We start from the raw sequence: 15,182 nt of genomic DNA, 5'->3' as shown, positions 1-15,182 counted from the left end.
AATGGAAAATTTAAAACCACATTTCTCTGGATATAGTTTATTTTTAGGTAGTAAGCAGTATGGATGGCATGTTAACTATTTAGAGCTAAAACTGTGACTTTAGTATGCTTAAAATGAAATTTTTTATTCCAAACACAAGCATTTTATTATCTTCTAAGATGCTGAAAGAGTTAATAAATCTCCCAAAGTTTTGAATTTACTAAGAATGAATAATTAAGGTAATTTATAATAATTAACCACACTTTTATTTTAGGAACAGAAAATTCATTCTTATTTTTCATATAGGTATGTTTTGTCCAAGTAAATTACATAGGCAGAATTTTGGATGTAAACAACTGGGAAAGTATGGAACAATTTGTATCACAGTAACTGAAAATCAAATTGGGTAGTGAGAAGAAGGAAAGTAGCAAAATTCTGGGGCTTGTTAGCATTAGACTAGGCCTTTCCCCCATGATGTGAGTGGCCCTTAACAGATATTCCCTCACAGCAGTTCTGTAATTGATCATCCATCCACCTTCAAGCAGCTGGATCCACCCTCCAGCAGTTACAAACCTGCATGACTGCAGCAGTATTCGACTTCTCACCCTGCCCAATCCCTCACGTATAAAATATCCTCTCATTGTTCTCTCTGGGGGCTGAAGTCTGACTTCAGACTCCCACTTAGCTGATTTTTGAATACATCTTTTCACCTGTGGTCAGTTTGTCTCTGAGCCTTTCTTCAAGCCTGACAGTTTGTTGCCAAAACGCAGGAAGGCTTCATTGAGACAAAGTGATCACTGGGGAGCCTCCACCTCACCAATGCCAACCAGGCAAACAACCCCGGACACTGATTTCATGGTCAAGCGAGTCTCAGGATGTCTCTGGATACCGGTTCAGTGGGGAACTCTCCCCCAGCCATTCCATTTCTGAATGGAAACTGTCCTCTGGCTATTCCATTTCTGAAGGGGAACTGTTCCCTAGCCATTCGATTTGTGAAAATCCTAACACAAGGTCTGTGATCCTCTCCAGCAGAGGGGAACAGTCACCTAGATTTGACTCCCAGCTCTGGGGACACCTGGCCCTGGGATAAGTCACCCATTTTCCTTGGACTGAGGATGAGCAACATGGGGAAATCACTCTCCCCCCTCAACCCCCACCTGAGGTTCCTAGACTTGCCACTCCTCTGGGGCATCTCGGTGCTTCTCCAGAGGATCCAGTAATCTCATCAAGCCTGTCTCAGTCTCTTCTCTCTGTTCCCCAGGTCTCTAAGACTCACACATCTGTCCACCATGGGCAGCATTCATTCCATTCCTCCCAAAGACACCCTTTAGGTTGCCTCTTCTGTAGCCTGAAACTCTCTATACCTGACCAAAGAAGCCTCATTTTTACTCCAGCACAATTAGGCCACAATATAAATTAAACAATAACACACAATGGCCTGAACATAGTACTTTAGACATTCAAGTCCTCCAAGGCTTTGAGGACTTTATACAGCACAATGGCAAACCTTTGGTGGTTCCATACATTCTGGCTTCTTTTTTCCCTCCATAACTGTCCTTTCCTCTACCAACCTTGTACCACCTACCCAATTGTGTTCCCCTTTTTTCATTTTTTGTGAAGAGTCCAAGTTTTCTCCTGATGGTCCCTTGCGACTGTGCCTGTCTTAGGTTGTTCCTTCCCTGAGGGATTTGATCCATCATTGGCTAACCAGCCGTCTTCTGGGGGCAAGTAGGGTGGTGTAAGTTGAGAGAGGGGCAACACCCCCTAAGAGGGTCTCATATGTGTCCTTGACAGCCTATGCCTCCTGGCCTTTAAACTAAACCACTGTGATTTCAATGCCTTTAGTCTGTCCAGAAATTTAATATCTAAATCCCTTTTCATTTTTGTAGGGCTAGCATGACAGAGGTTAAGGCAGCAGTCCTTAATTTGGATTCACATTGTTTTCTTTGAACACATGTCCAAACTATGCATAAAAGGCAAAGGAGAAGAATTAGCATCACTATTAAGCTAATAGTAAATCCTTCTGATGTTTTTAACCACATTGATGGATTTAGAGATTGCAGCCTTTGAGCAATCCCATTCATAACATCAGTGCTTTGTAATAATTTTGGAGTGTTCTTTTGCATATCTACTACTCTTGCTTGAAGTTCATTAATATTTATAGTTAAATTATCTTGATGCCATAATAAATGTCTTTTATTTTTTTCCCATTTATGTTCACTTTCATTATATGAGTGTGGAGAAATACAGAAAGATGTGATATTACAATCACACAACAAGTGCTGTTGCATTTTAAGCGATTGAATTTCATCTCCTACATAATTACAGTTTGTTCTAAGTCTTTTGTATGCAGATGAATTTTTTTATTTATATTAACCTGCTGAGTCCATACTTTACTTGCATTTTCATGCCATTTTTGTACATAATGTGCAGTTTGAATTTCTTCTGTTAAAGCCACTCCAGCTACTGCAACTGTAGTAGTGAGGACAATGATTCCCAAGATTACTATAATTAAAATACCAATAACTCTTTTGGTGCATTTAAGCACATTTTGTAAAATTTTGAGTAAAATATGTATATCAGGTATTCCTGAGGTCGAATTTGGTTCACAGGAAGCCATACTCCAAATTGCTTTCTTAAAAGAAGAAAAGTCTGATTTCTGGAAAAAGAAGAATTAAGACAGGTAAATAATTGACAATCAGAACAATGTATCTCTGATGAGGATGAATTAAAGCAATTGTTCCTGCTAAAGTAACATAAGGATTATTCACACAAACTTGAATGTAAGCGGTTTGATCAATTTTAAATTTAAGAGAATAGATTGAATTTTTTTAAGAGTGATTTCCTTTCCAAATATGAATAGGACCTAAACTCATGGCCAGTTTCCAAATTGCTGTTTGTCAAGGACCTGAGTTAACAAAAGGAAATGGGGCTACCATTCCCATCCCATGCCACAAGATTTTATTTGTAGCATTGGTATAAATCTAAGTAGAATAATTATTCAAAGTAAATCGAGGTAACTTAACCAAACACTTTGAGTCAGAACTACAATTCTGAATTGTGTACCCCTTAGGGAACCAATCTGTTACAATTCCATAAAAACCATTAATGAGTACTGCCTTTTGTTTGGCATGGCATTGTTCCCATTGAATATTCTCTGACTCAGGTGTCCATGTATATGCATTTTTACATAAAGGCAGCTCATTAGGAACAGGCTCAGAAATTGATTTTTCTTTATATGCAAAACGTAGTCTAGAAAGCAAATGTAATTTAGCTAGAGAATTATTTTTCTTAGGAGTATAACCTAGCCATCTCTGAAATTTTGATTTTAAACAAGGCATATTATCATGGCTTGAGAGACAAAAAGGAAGGCCTTGAAATGCCATCACAGAAATAATAATTTTTTCTCCTTTCTCTTTTTGGAAGTAAGGGAGATGAGAATCAACTGGTCCAGGAAGATAAGTTGAATCATTAATATAAACAGCTACAGGATTGTCTCGTTAGGTAACAGGTCTTAGTAATGGAGGATTAGGTACCTATGCCCAATAAGTATAATTTTCAGCTTTAGTTATAGGTATATTTAATATAGATTGCAAAGATAACAAGCAACATCAATTTATTTAAGTGCTTACTAAAGTGTAAGGCAAAGTGACTTATGGATAATTCAATTACAGTCATCAAAGTAAGGAACAAATTAAGTATATTTCTTTCCTTGCCTGACTCCTCAATAGTATCCTTAGCTTCCTGTGCTAACTTTTTTATTTTCCCCCATGAAGGTGGCTTGGCTTGTTGGGTGTGGGGTATTACCACATGTTGTTTCTTCTGTGGTTTCCTGCTCATATCTTGTATACATCGCTGGAGCGAGTTTGTACTGGTTCCTGCATCCACTCAGCATTGTTTTGGCTGGGGCCCCCAGCTGGCCCCCATACCTAGTTTCTCAATAACAAATTTTCTTCAATATCAAATCAAGAACTATGTTGATTGCTCCAATGATAACTTTTTTGACATTTAGGACATTTTCTGGGAGCATTTCTTCCTGATCTAATTTCTAAATTAACATTATTAACTTTGAGATGAGCTCCAAAATTATGTTTAGCTTTACAATCTTTTTTCATTTGTCCAGGTTTTGCACATTTGAAACATTTCTCTTTTTGTGACCCTCTTTATGCTTGTTCCAGCAACAGCTTCAGCTAACAACTGCATTTTATGTCATTCTGAACCAATGTCTCTGCAACATCTAAGATAATTCTCTAGATGTCTTCCAGCAGCTTTAATAGGATGTAAAGCCTTTTGAAATTCAGAATTAGCATTATCAAAAGCAAGTTTTTGTAATAATAAATATCTTAATTCCACCTGAGATACTGACTTTTCTATATTATCTTTTAATTGAGCTATAAAATCAGTATATGGTTCATTAGTTCCGTGTAAAATTTTTATAAAAGAAGGACTAACAGTTCCAGGAGGAGTAATTTGTTCCCAAGCTCTGATATAAGCAAGTCAAATTTGAACAATAGCCCCATTATCATACTGTATTTGAGCTCTGACCCCAGCATATGGTCCAATGCCCATAATTTGATCTGCTGTGACTGGTACTGGTGACTGTGATTAGCATTTCGAGCTGCTTGTTGATTCGCTTCACCGAATAGACATAATTTCCATTGCCAAAACTGAGAAGCTGTTAAAGCAGCATGAGCAAGCATCTTCCAGTCCCATGGAATTAATCTTTCAGACTGTGCTAGTCCTCTTAAAAGTTCCAAAGTATATGGAGAAGACGTGCCATACTGAGCACAAACAGTTTTTAATTATTTTAAAATTTTAAAAGGAAGAGGCACATGCTCAAATTGGTGCCCTCCTAGAGGAAATTGATCATTGGGAGGAATTTGAGTAATTTGTGCTGGAAACGTATAAGCTTCCGGATTCCCCTCTAATTGAGCTTGTCGAATTCCTAATGAGACTGTTGGTCTTTTAGGAATCGCAACTGAAAATCATGGTGGACATTCATTTGTTACATTGTTGGGAAAAGCAAAAGGAGGAGGATGCTGAGTGTATTCTGATTGTTCAAAATAAATTCCTTTATGGGATAATTTATCTACAGAGGGTAAATAAGGAAATTCCTCCGAATGAAAAGAAATGTGTTTTTTTCCCTTTGTATTTCATCTGTGGCATCAGCTGGCCGATCACTCACTTTCATGGTCACTACCATTTGCATTTTCTGAACTACCATGTTGAAGTGGTTGTAATGCAGCTGTAATTAAATTGCATAAAAACAAATAGAAACAGGAATATCTTCCCCTTGACTATAAACCTTTTTTAAATTCCTTTATCACTTCATGCCATTGTTTAAGTTCTAAAGTTCCTCTTTCTGGCAACCAGTGACAATATTTCTGAATAATACAAAATAACTCTGTGAGTTTATCCTCTTTTACTTTCACTCTGTTTGCCTTTAACAAAAAATATATAAATGCTTTATTTTCACCATGTAAAGAAAAATATTGTCCCATTGTAACCCTGATTAGAGCATACCCAGGACAAAACTTTTTACCAAGTTCTCAGAGTCCAGAATCTCCCTCCTTCTGGGTCCTGGCAATGTGACCAAATCCTCTCCAATCTGTTGGAGACTTCCCTTTCTCTGTCTCCTGTTTGTCCCTGTTAGTTCCTGTTTGGGCACCAATTGCCAGGATTTCCTTAGGGAACAGGAGAGAAAAAGGGACACTGCACAGGATCAAGAGACACAACAAGTTAGTTAAGTGGGGTCAGGGGACTCAAGCTCATCAGGAGCAAGAGTCCTGAATAAACTGACATCCACATATTTATTGTGCTCTTACATGGGACCTGTTTTAGGGAGTATAACAAAGCAATATTTTTGATATCTGTCATGCCTGCAAAAGCTACAAAGTTTGGTTCATGGTTCTTGTCCCAGGAACTGTTTATTACTTATCAGAATGTTTTCTATACAGCTCCCTTTGGGCTCCAGAGTCAGCATGCTTGAGAGCAGAGTGAGCATTGACCAACCTGCCTGAAACCACAGAGGCAGAACTTTCTCACAGTAAGGCCAGATTAGATAAAGTGCATACAGGCTGTACCTCATTTCACAGGAGACCAAGAGGCCATGCCTCCAAGGTTGTTCTGATGAAACTCTGTCAACAGTCAGAGGTCAGCTTCTGGGCCCCAACACATTGCCTGATAGAAACAATGAGCTTCACTCATATCTTCCTGGTAATACCAGCATGTTCTACCCCCTTGTTAGGTTGGGACATAATCATAAAATTTCATTCCACCTTCACCATCCCCATTCCAGACTCCCAAAGTGTTACCCTCCTCTTTTTATCCCCTTCACCTCTATGGTGGTTTGAAAGGATAATGTACCGTAGAAAAGCCGTATTTTAATTCTGATCCAGCCATTTCTTTTAATCCTGATTCAGCGCTTTAGGTTGGAAACTTGATTAGATTATCTAATCCAATGGAGATTACCTAATCTATGGGAATGTGACTCACCCAATTGTGGATATTAATGTTTGATTAGTGGGAGATGCGACTCCACCAATTCCAGGTGGATTTTGATTAGTTTACTGAATTCCTTTAAAATAGGAAGCATTTTGGAGCCATGAGAGAGCCATGAAGTCACAGCCTACACAGCCAGAATCCTTTGGAGATGAGGAAGGAAAATGTCCCCCAGGGGAGTTTTGTGAAGCAAGAAGCCTGGAGAGAAAGCTAGCAGACGTTGCCATGTTTGCCATGTGCTTTCCAGTTGAGATAGAAACCCTGAACTTCATCAGCCTTGAGTGAAGGTAACCTCTTGTTGGTGCCTTAATTTGGAAATTTTTATAGACTTGCTTTAATAGGGACATTCTCATGGCCTTAGAACTGTAAACTTGCACCTTATTAAATTCTCCCTTTTAATAAAGCCTTTCCATTTCTGGTCTATCACATTCTGGCAACTAGCAAACCAGAATAACTTCTCACCCCCCCCAATCTTCACACAGTCCCCTCTAACCAATATAACACTATACTGTGAGATACTGAACATTCCTCAAAGGCCACACACCATGCGCTGGTGCAGGTCACTCTGAAATATCCTAACCACTTCCCAAATAAAACTCAAAAACTCTTCTCCCCCCTAACACTATGGGGGTTAAAACCTGTTGTCAATTATCTTCTTACTGCTGGACTATTATGGCCAACCACCTCCCCAGGCAATATGCCAATACCCACAGTAAAGAAACCAAAAGGCTCCTACGACTTTATACAAGACCTCAAGTCCATTAATGAAGCAAACATACCCATCATCCCAACAGTCCCCAAACCACATAATCTTCCTTTCTTCTCCCCAAATACCTCCCATTTCACCATCATAGACCTTAAGAGTACATTCTTTACAATCCCACTACGTCAGTCCTCCCAAGACCTATTTGTCTTTACCAGGACAGGTTCCACCTCCCAAAGCTCCCAAAAGCTTACTTGGACAATACTCCCTCAAGGTTTTCAAGACAGCCCTCATATCTTTGGCCAAGCACTTGCCGAAGATCTCTCCACCCTAACTTTGCACCCCTCTACCGTTATATAATATGTTGATGACCTTCTCTTATGCAGCCCATCCTTAGATCTCTCCATTTCCCATACCATTGCCCTACTCAATTTTCTTGTGGATAAAGGCTACGAAGTGTCCCCAAACAAAGGTCAGTTTTTCAAAACAGAATGCACATACTTAGGAATCCATCTAACTCCTACCCACAAAGGTCTCACCTCAGATTGAAAAGAACTAATTACTAACCCCCCTGCCTGTAACCAAGCCTGAATTGCTCTCCTTCCTGGTACTTGCCAATTTCTTTTGTTTGTGGATTCCAAACTTCAGCCTTTTAGCCAGACCTCTCTATCAATCAGCCTATGTGTACCCTCACTAACCAATAGCTTCCCCCTGATCACTTTCCCACACTTTCATGCAGCTTAAGGCAGCCTTAACTACTTCTCCTGCCTTAACCTTGCCAACCCCTCCAAACCCTTCCAAGTCTACCTCGACGTATGGCAAGTATTTGCATTAGGACTTCTAGCCCAAACATATGGCCCAGTATGCAGGATATAGCTTATTTCTCCAAACAACTAGACAAGACCTCCCTCAGTTGACCCTCTTGTCTCCAAGATCTAGCCACCATCTCACTACTAATTCAAGAAACCTCAAAACTTATCTCTTTCTCCTCTCCTATGGTGCATACCTCCCATTTTCTACAATCCCTCCTAACCCACCAGGCCATATCCACAATATCAACCACACACCGACAAAACCTACATGCCACACTTCTGGAAAGCCCTAATATCTCTTTCCATAGTTGTCCCTCACTCAATCCTACCACATTTCTTGCTACATCTAATCTCTTTAATGACAATTTCCTCATTCATGATTGTTCTGAAGCCCTAGACTGCTACATGAATCCCTTCCCAAAACTCACGGATTCACCCTTCCTGAACTGGCCCTTCATTGATTCATCAACAGCAGTTCCATGAAAACAAATAACTCAACTCAAGCAGGGTATGCCATTGTAACATTAGACAGTGTCTTAAAGTTAAGACCCCTCCTGCCAGGCATCACCTTACAGCAGACAAAACATATAGCTCTCACAAGAGCTCTAAACAACAAAAGGTCTTTTAGTCAACATTTACACCAACTCTAAATTTGTTTAGTACATCATACACTCTCATGTCCCAATTTGGAGACAAAGAGGGTTCCTCACCACCACAGGCTCTCCCATTATTAGCATCCATCTTATGTTAAAATTTCTCCAGACAGCATCCCTAAATGGCAGCTCATCCTAAATGAGTAGCAATTCTGTATTGGAAATGTCATCATAAATTAAACTCTTTTACCATCAAAGGCAGTAATCAAGCTGACAGAGAAGCTAAGTTCAAAGCCATGCAGAAATTATTCTACACACAGTTATTAACCCTCTCTATGTCACCATCTTCTTATACCCTCAGGAACATCTTTCCTTACCCAAAGAAGGAGCATATCTACAAGCCAGGTGGTTTATAAAAAAATGGCAAAATAATCCTTCCTTCAAAGGAAAGCCTTAATATGCTTACCACCCATCATAACTATTTCCATACCAGCCCCAGAAACCTCTAGTTCAGCTGTTATGTCAGAATCTGGATCACACCCTCTTAACGGAGTTACCAGAAATTTAAAAAAGCTGTGTGGTCTGCCCACAAACTTCACCCCAGGGGCAACCCAAACCCCAGCTTTCTGAACTCTTCAGTCCTGAGGACAAATGCTGGGGCAAAATTGGCAATAGATTTTACACACATGCCGTCAGTCAAAAGGGTAAAGTACTTCAAAGTCTTAGTTGACACATTCTCTGGATAGGGAGAAGCTTTTCTCAGCACTTTAGAAAAACCAAACACTGCATTTCTATGCTTATCCAAGAAACGATCCCCTACTTTGGACTGTTTACATTTATACAATCTGACAATAGGCCTGCTTTCACCTCAAAAACCATGCAAGGTATTAGCTCAACACTTGGTATAACCTGGAACTTACACATTCCCCTACAGACCCCCACCATCAGGAAAGGTAGAACAAGTAAACAGTCTCGTTAAAACCCACCTTTCAAAACTCATGCTCCAAAGCCCCCAAAATACATGGATAGAGCTATTGCCCCTTGCTCTTATGTAACTCTGTTTTATATCCCACAAACCACACCTTCTAAGCCCCTTTGAATTATTGTACAGGTGTCCATATGTGCTAGGAAGCATCCCTGCAGCTCTCACCCATAAGAAACTACATGCTCACCATAACCCAAACCTGATGCGTTTTATGGGACATAGCTAACAACTCTACCTCAGCCTTGCTCAGATGTCCTTCCATAAAAGTGCACTCAAGGGACTGGATCTGTATAAAATCTCTGAATGCTAAGCTTTTACACCCATTTGAACAGGACCATACCTAGTTCACTTCACAACCCCCACTGCAGCAAACTTTCAAACTTCTTATCTTGGATACATTTTTCCAGGTTAAAGCTTGCCTCCAGAAAACAGCAACTAACAATTAGACTTACTCACGTATAATCAACAAAACTCTCAACCACCACCTAGCTAAACCTGCAAAAAACAGACCCTAAAATATGAGTTTGGAAACTTCTGGGTGAGACTTCCCCCAACTAGCTGCCTAAATTCCTACACTTGTACTCATATTGGATTTGTCCTGACCTCACAAAACCACCCATTTTTGTTCAAGCCTCAGAAGAAAACATGGGGAGACACTGACATGTACATCCATGCCCTCATGGAAACCATTTCCCCAGCCCCCTTCTCCAAGCAATAACCCCAAAGCAATATCTTTATTCATATACAACCAAGTTCTTCTGGAATCTATTCCCCTAGACTCCCCACACTCAAGCACACATTGACAGCCTTTTGGTCCAAAATTAACAAAAAAATCCACTGAATCTCCTTTAACCCCCCTATTCTCTTCTGCTCTATACTCCATCTCAATATCAACAACCTAAAATCCCTGATATGTCAAAGCCAACACATCCCAGGAGGTGCCTCTAGTCGGGTCCATTCTGTCATCACAATGCACAGCCTGTTTCAAACTTTCACACCAAAACCCACAAAAAGTGAGTGGGTCAGGGGATGGTCCTTGAGTACTGTTAAGAATCCTCACCCTTTGAGCTCCCCTTAGCAGCACCAAAAGTTCTAACTACTCCTGTCATGAAAAGAGCACATCCAACCCACTACCAAAACCAACTTTAGCATTCCAACTTTCACATTCCAGTGTTACATGCATAACAACGTTCCAGGAAAAGTCTCTCCAAAACTGGAATCTCCGATTCTTCGTCTCTCCTCTGAACACTTCTGACATCCTCTTTCTCCATGGCCAAAACCTCTACCAGACCCTCTTTCCTTTCTGGCAGAGAAGATGTTCCCTGGTCCATACTGTGCCTTTCACCAGGCTGACCAACTATTCTGCTGCCCTCACAGCCATCCTAAAACTGAGAAGGGCCTTAATCCTTTCCATCATTGCTTTATTTAGTGTCATAAGTATAAGAGGAGCAATAACAAGATCTTCCATACTAAAATTATCACAGACACAATGTGCAGTACTCTCAAAAACGTTGTCAGAACTCAAAAGCAAATTAACAGCTGGTCTGGGAGCTCTTAATGCCCGACACCAGTCACTAGCAGAAGCATTCCTACAGAACAGGAGAGCTCTAGATGTCTTCCCTGTAGCCCAAGGAGGTTCATGTGCAGAAACTTGTTGCTTCCATGCAAATCAATCCGGCAAGATTCAAGAAGCCATAAAAGATGTGAAGGGCATAGGCCACACCTTAGAAAACAACAGCCTCAGCAGCAGGTGGCCTTCATCTTTGTGGCTACTCTCTCTTCAGCCCCTTCATCCATGTTATCCTCCTCATCATAAGCTTCTTAATTTTGGCTCCTTCTGTCCTTAAACTTCTTAGCACCTTTATTCACAGCACAGTACTCATCCTAACCCAAGAACATGTCAAAAGTGTAACGTCACTCTGGGGCTATTGATACCAGCTCCTGGAGAAGAAAGCAGAAGCTCCAGATGCCAGAAGGAAGGAAAATGAAATTTAACTCCACCCCCTAACAGCACAAAGTAGCTAGAAAAACAACTTCCCTCACTTTCCTTGCCCTTCCTCCCTGGCCTAACCCAATCGCCCCTCCTTACCTGTTTTTCCTTTGTTTTTATGTATATAACCAAAGGCTGGCATGTTAGGCAAGACCTCTCTCCCATGATATGACTAGTCCTTCCCCCAGAGAAGTTCCCTAATGGCTAACCCTTAATGGATATTCCCAGGATGCAGTTCCTTAATTGATCCTACACCCACTCTCCAGCAACTGCTTCTGCCCTCCAGCAATTACATCCCTGCAGGACTGCTGCAGCATTTACGTTTTCACCCCACCCAGTCTCTCAAGAATAAAAGATCCTCTAAATGCTCTCTCCAAGGGGCAGAAGTGTGACTTCAGATGCCTACCTTAGTGGTGCCTGAATAAATTCCTTTGCCTGTGATCAGTTTGTCTATGAGTCTTTCTTCAAGCCTAACAGTTAGTGTAGACTAGCAGGCTTCCTGATCTTCTCAAGCATGTGTGTGTGTGTGTGTGTGTGTGTGTGTGTGTGTGTGTGTAAGAGGGAGGGTTTCTACAAACTTAGAACTTGCATTTGAGCTGGGCCTTATAGGATGGAAAAGTTTTCATGTTGTCACTAACTATAAATGAAGAATAAGCATTCTGGTTGGAAAACCTAATGAGCCAAAGTAGAAAGAATGAAAGGTTAGAAAGTAATTAACACCAAATACTACAGTTTGGCAAGAAATATAGAGAGTAGTGGTAAATAATGAGGTTATAAAATAGAAGCTTAGCATATACAAGATTTTGGCAGAGACCATCCAGCTAGTGCAGACAGCCTAAAGCACTCCTTTGGAAACAGAAGCCCAGAACCCTCAGAAGTGCATGGACAGGAAGATGAGGACAAGGAAGCAGGCCAAGCCATGTTCCTTGAATGCACTACCCTCACATGTGCCACCCCCACCTCACCACCCAAGGTTCCACACACACTGGGGAACCCAATGCCCCACACCATGCTTCAAGAACTCAGATCCAAACTCTCCTATGTTATTCCACCACACATCCCATCCTGCTGCACTCATGTCACCCCAGCCTGACCCACCTTTTCCACACCAGCACAGTCTTACCCCACCGCTCCCAAAACCTGTGCACCTGCGCCCAACCCCTCAACTTCTACCTCCTCCACTGTGACCCCTGCAGGAAGTCACCTGCACATCCGAGCTGCAGGCACTCAACTTCATAGCCAAACCACACCTGCCCCCAGCCCATACCGTCACACAACACAGCCCGGTCCTCCCTGAGCTCTATGAACATGTACATCAGTGTCCATCCAACCCAGATCCATGCATGTGCACAGCCACATCCTTCCTGTGAGGCACCCAAGCATCTGTTCACCAACTTGTGGACCCCTGCACTCCAACCCCCTGCCCCACACATGTGCACACCCTTGACCCGCCACTGGCACAGGCACCTGGTATCCACGCTTGGCAGATATTTACGTGCACATCTGTGCCACATAAGCCTTGAACTGCATATATGTGCACTCCTACCCAAACCCACATGCCCCTGGGCACCTGCACAAAGGCTCCACCTACACAACATCACCCACCCCTGACCCACATACCGCAATCCCCATGACATGTGCCTGGCCCCTTCACACTCATGCATCTACAACCAAGGTACTCTGGACACTTACCTTGTGTAAGAAAAAAACCCACACCTTTCTCTATCTGTGTCCCAACCTCTGTGCACTGTACCCCAAGCCCTGATACCCACAATCCCCACGTTCCACTCCCCCCAATTACTGCCTATGCACCAGCACCCATGCATTTGCACAGACCCCCATCCACCTCACACCACAGCTTACCTCTTTGTTTCTTATTCCACACACTACTCCTATGCTCCCAGGCCTATTTGAGGTGCATCCCCCTTCCAGTGGCCTCCACACTGCACCTCTGCAATTCTACACTCACAACTCATGATCACGGGCACCAGCATAACATTCCTGCCCTGTGCCTAAATCTGTGTTGCAACCTGTCACCACACTTCTGTGCTCTGTCCCATGCCCAGCATCCAGCTCCACATCCATCCTGCAAATACAAAGCTTTAGATTACTGAAGGAAATCAACTTCCAAAATATGAAAATATTTACATGCCTCAAAGGCAACATATGATCAATAAACATATCAAGATGCAGACAGATGTAGCCCAGCCTAATGACCAAATTAAAATACGGGAGGAGACACAGACTTTGGAACAACTCACCAAAGATGTTCGTGTAACTCTACTAAATAAAATCAGTGGGGTGGCTAATGACAGAAAGGAGATAAAAAAAGACACTAGTAGAGCATAAAGACAAATTTCAAAGAGTAAAGTAAAAATAACAGCTATCACAGAGATTAAAGATGCTGTAGACCAAATAAAAAATACACTAGAGACACACAACAACAGATTTGAAGAGGCAGAAGAAAGAGTAAGTGAACTAGAAGACAGGACAACTGATTTTGAACACACAAAAGAGTAAATGACAAAAAAATCGAAATTTTTAAACTGGATCTCAGGGAAATGATGGACAAAATAAAGCACACGAATATAAGAATCACTCATGTCCAGAAGAAGGAATAAACAGTAAAGAGCTAGAAAGATTAGTCAAGAATATAATGGAGGAAAGCTTCCCAACCCTTGTAAAAGACATACATGTGCAAATCAATGAAGTCCAATGAACTCCAAATAGCGCAAATCCAAATAGGCCTTTCCCAAGACACATACAAATCAGTCTGTCAAATGTTGAAGAGAAGCAGAAAATCCTGAAAATGGCAAGAGATAAACAATCTACTGAGTACAGGGGAAATCACATAAGACTGAGTTTGTACTACACACCTGGCAGTATGAGGGGGAGAAGGCAGTGATATGATATATTTAAGATCTGAAAGAGAAAGAACTCCATCCAAGAATTCTGTACCCAGCCAAATCGTCCTTCAAAAGTGAGTGAGAAAAAATGCGGGAGAGATTAAAATTTTAACAGACAAACAAATGCTGAAAGGAGCTGTCAAGAACAGAATGACCCCACAAGAAATGTTAAAGGGAGTTCTGCTGCCTGAAAAAAAGAAAGGAGAGGGAGGTGTGGAGGAGGGTACAGAATTGAAGAGTACAAGTAAGGGTAACTTAAAGAATAAAAAGAGAATGATGGAAAATAATATATAGATGTGACAAATAAAATCCATAAAACAAAATGGTGGATTCAAGAAACACTTTTGCAGACATAACTTTGAATGTCAGTGGACTAAACTTTCCAAGGAAGAGATGCAGATTGATCTTTTTATATTTCTTAATCCGTCTATATGCTACCTACAAGACACGCACCTTAGACATGAGGACACAAATAGATTGAAAGTTAAAGGATGGAAAAAGATGTTCCATACAAACTGTAACCAAAATAAAGCAGGATTAGTTAAAGTAATATCAGATAAAATATACTGTAAATGTAAAGACATCATAAGAGACAAAGAAGGACACTATATACTAATAAAAGGGACAATTCACCAAGAAGAAATAGCAGACTTAAATGTTTATGCTACTAATCAAGGGGCTCCAAAATACATGAGACAAACATTGGCAAAACT

The sequence above is a fragment of the Tamandua tetradactyla genome, chromosome X (assembly GCF_023851605.1).
Source record: "Tamandua tetradactyla isolate mTamTet1 chromosome X, mTamTet1.pri, whole genome shotgun sequence".
Classification (NCBI taxonomy): Eukaryota; Metazoa; Chordata; class Mammalia; order Pilosa; family Myrmecophagidae; genus Tamandua; species Tamandua tetradactyla.
The sequence above is the reverse complement of the archived record's forward strand: the minus strand, read 5'-3'. Positions refer to the sequence as shown.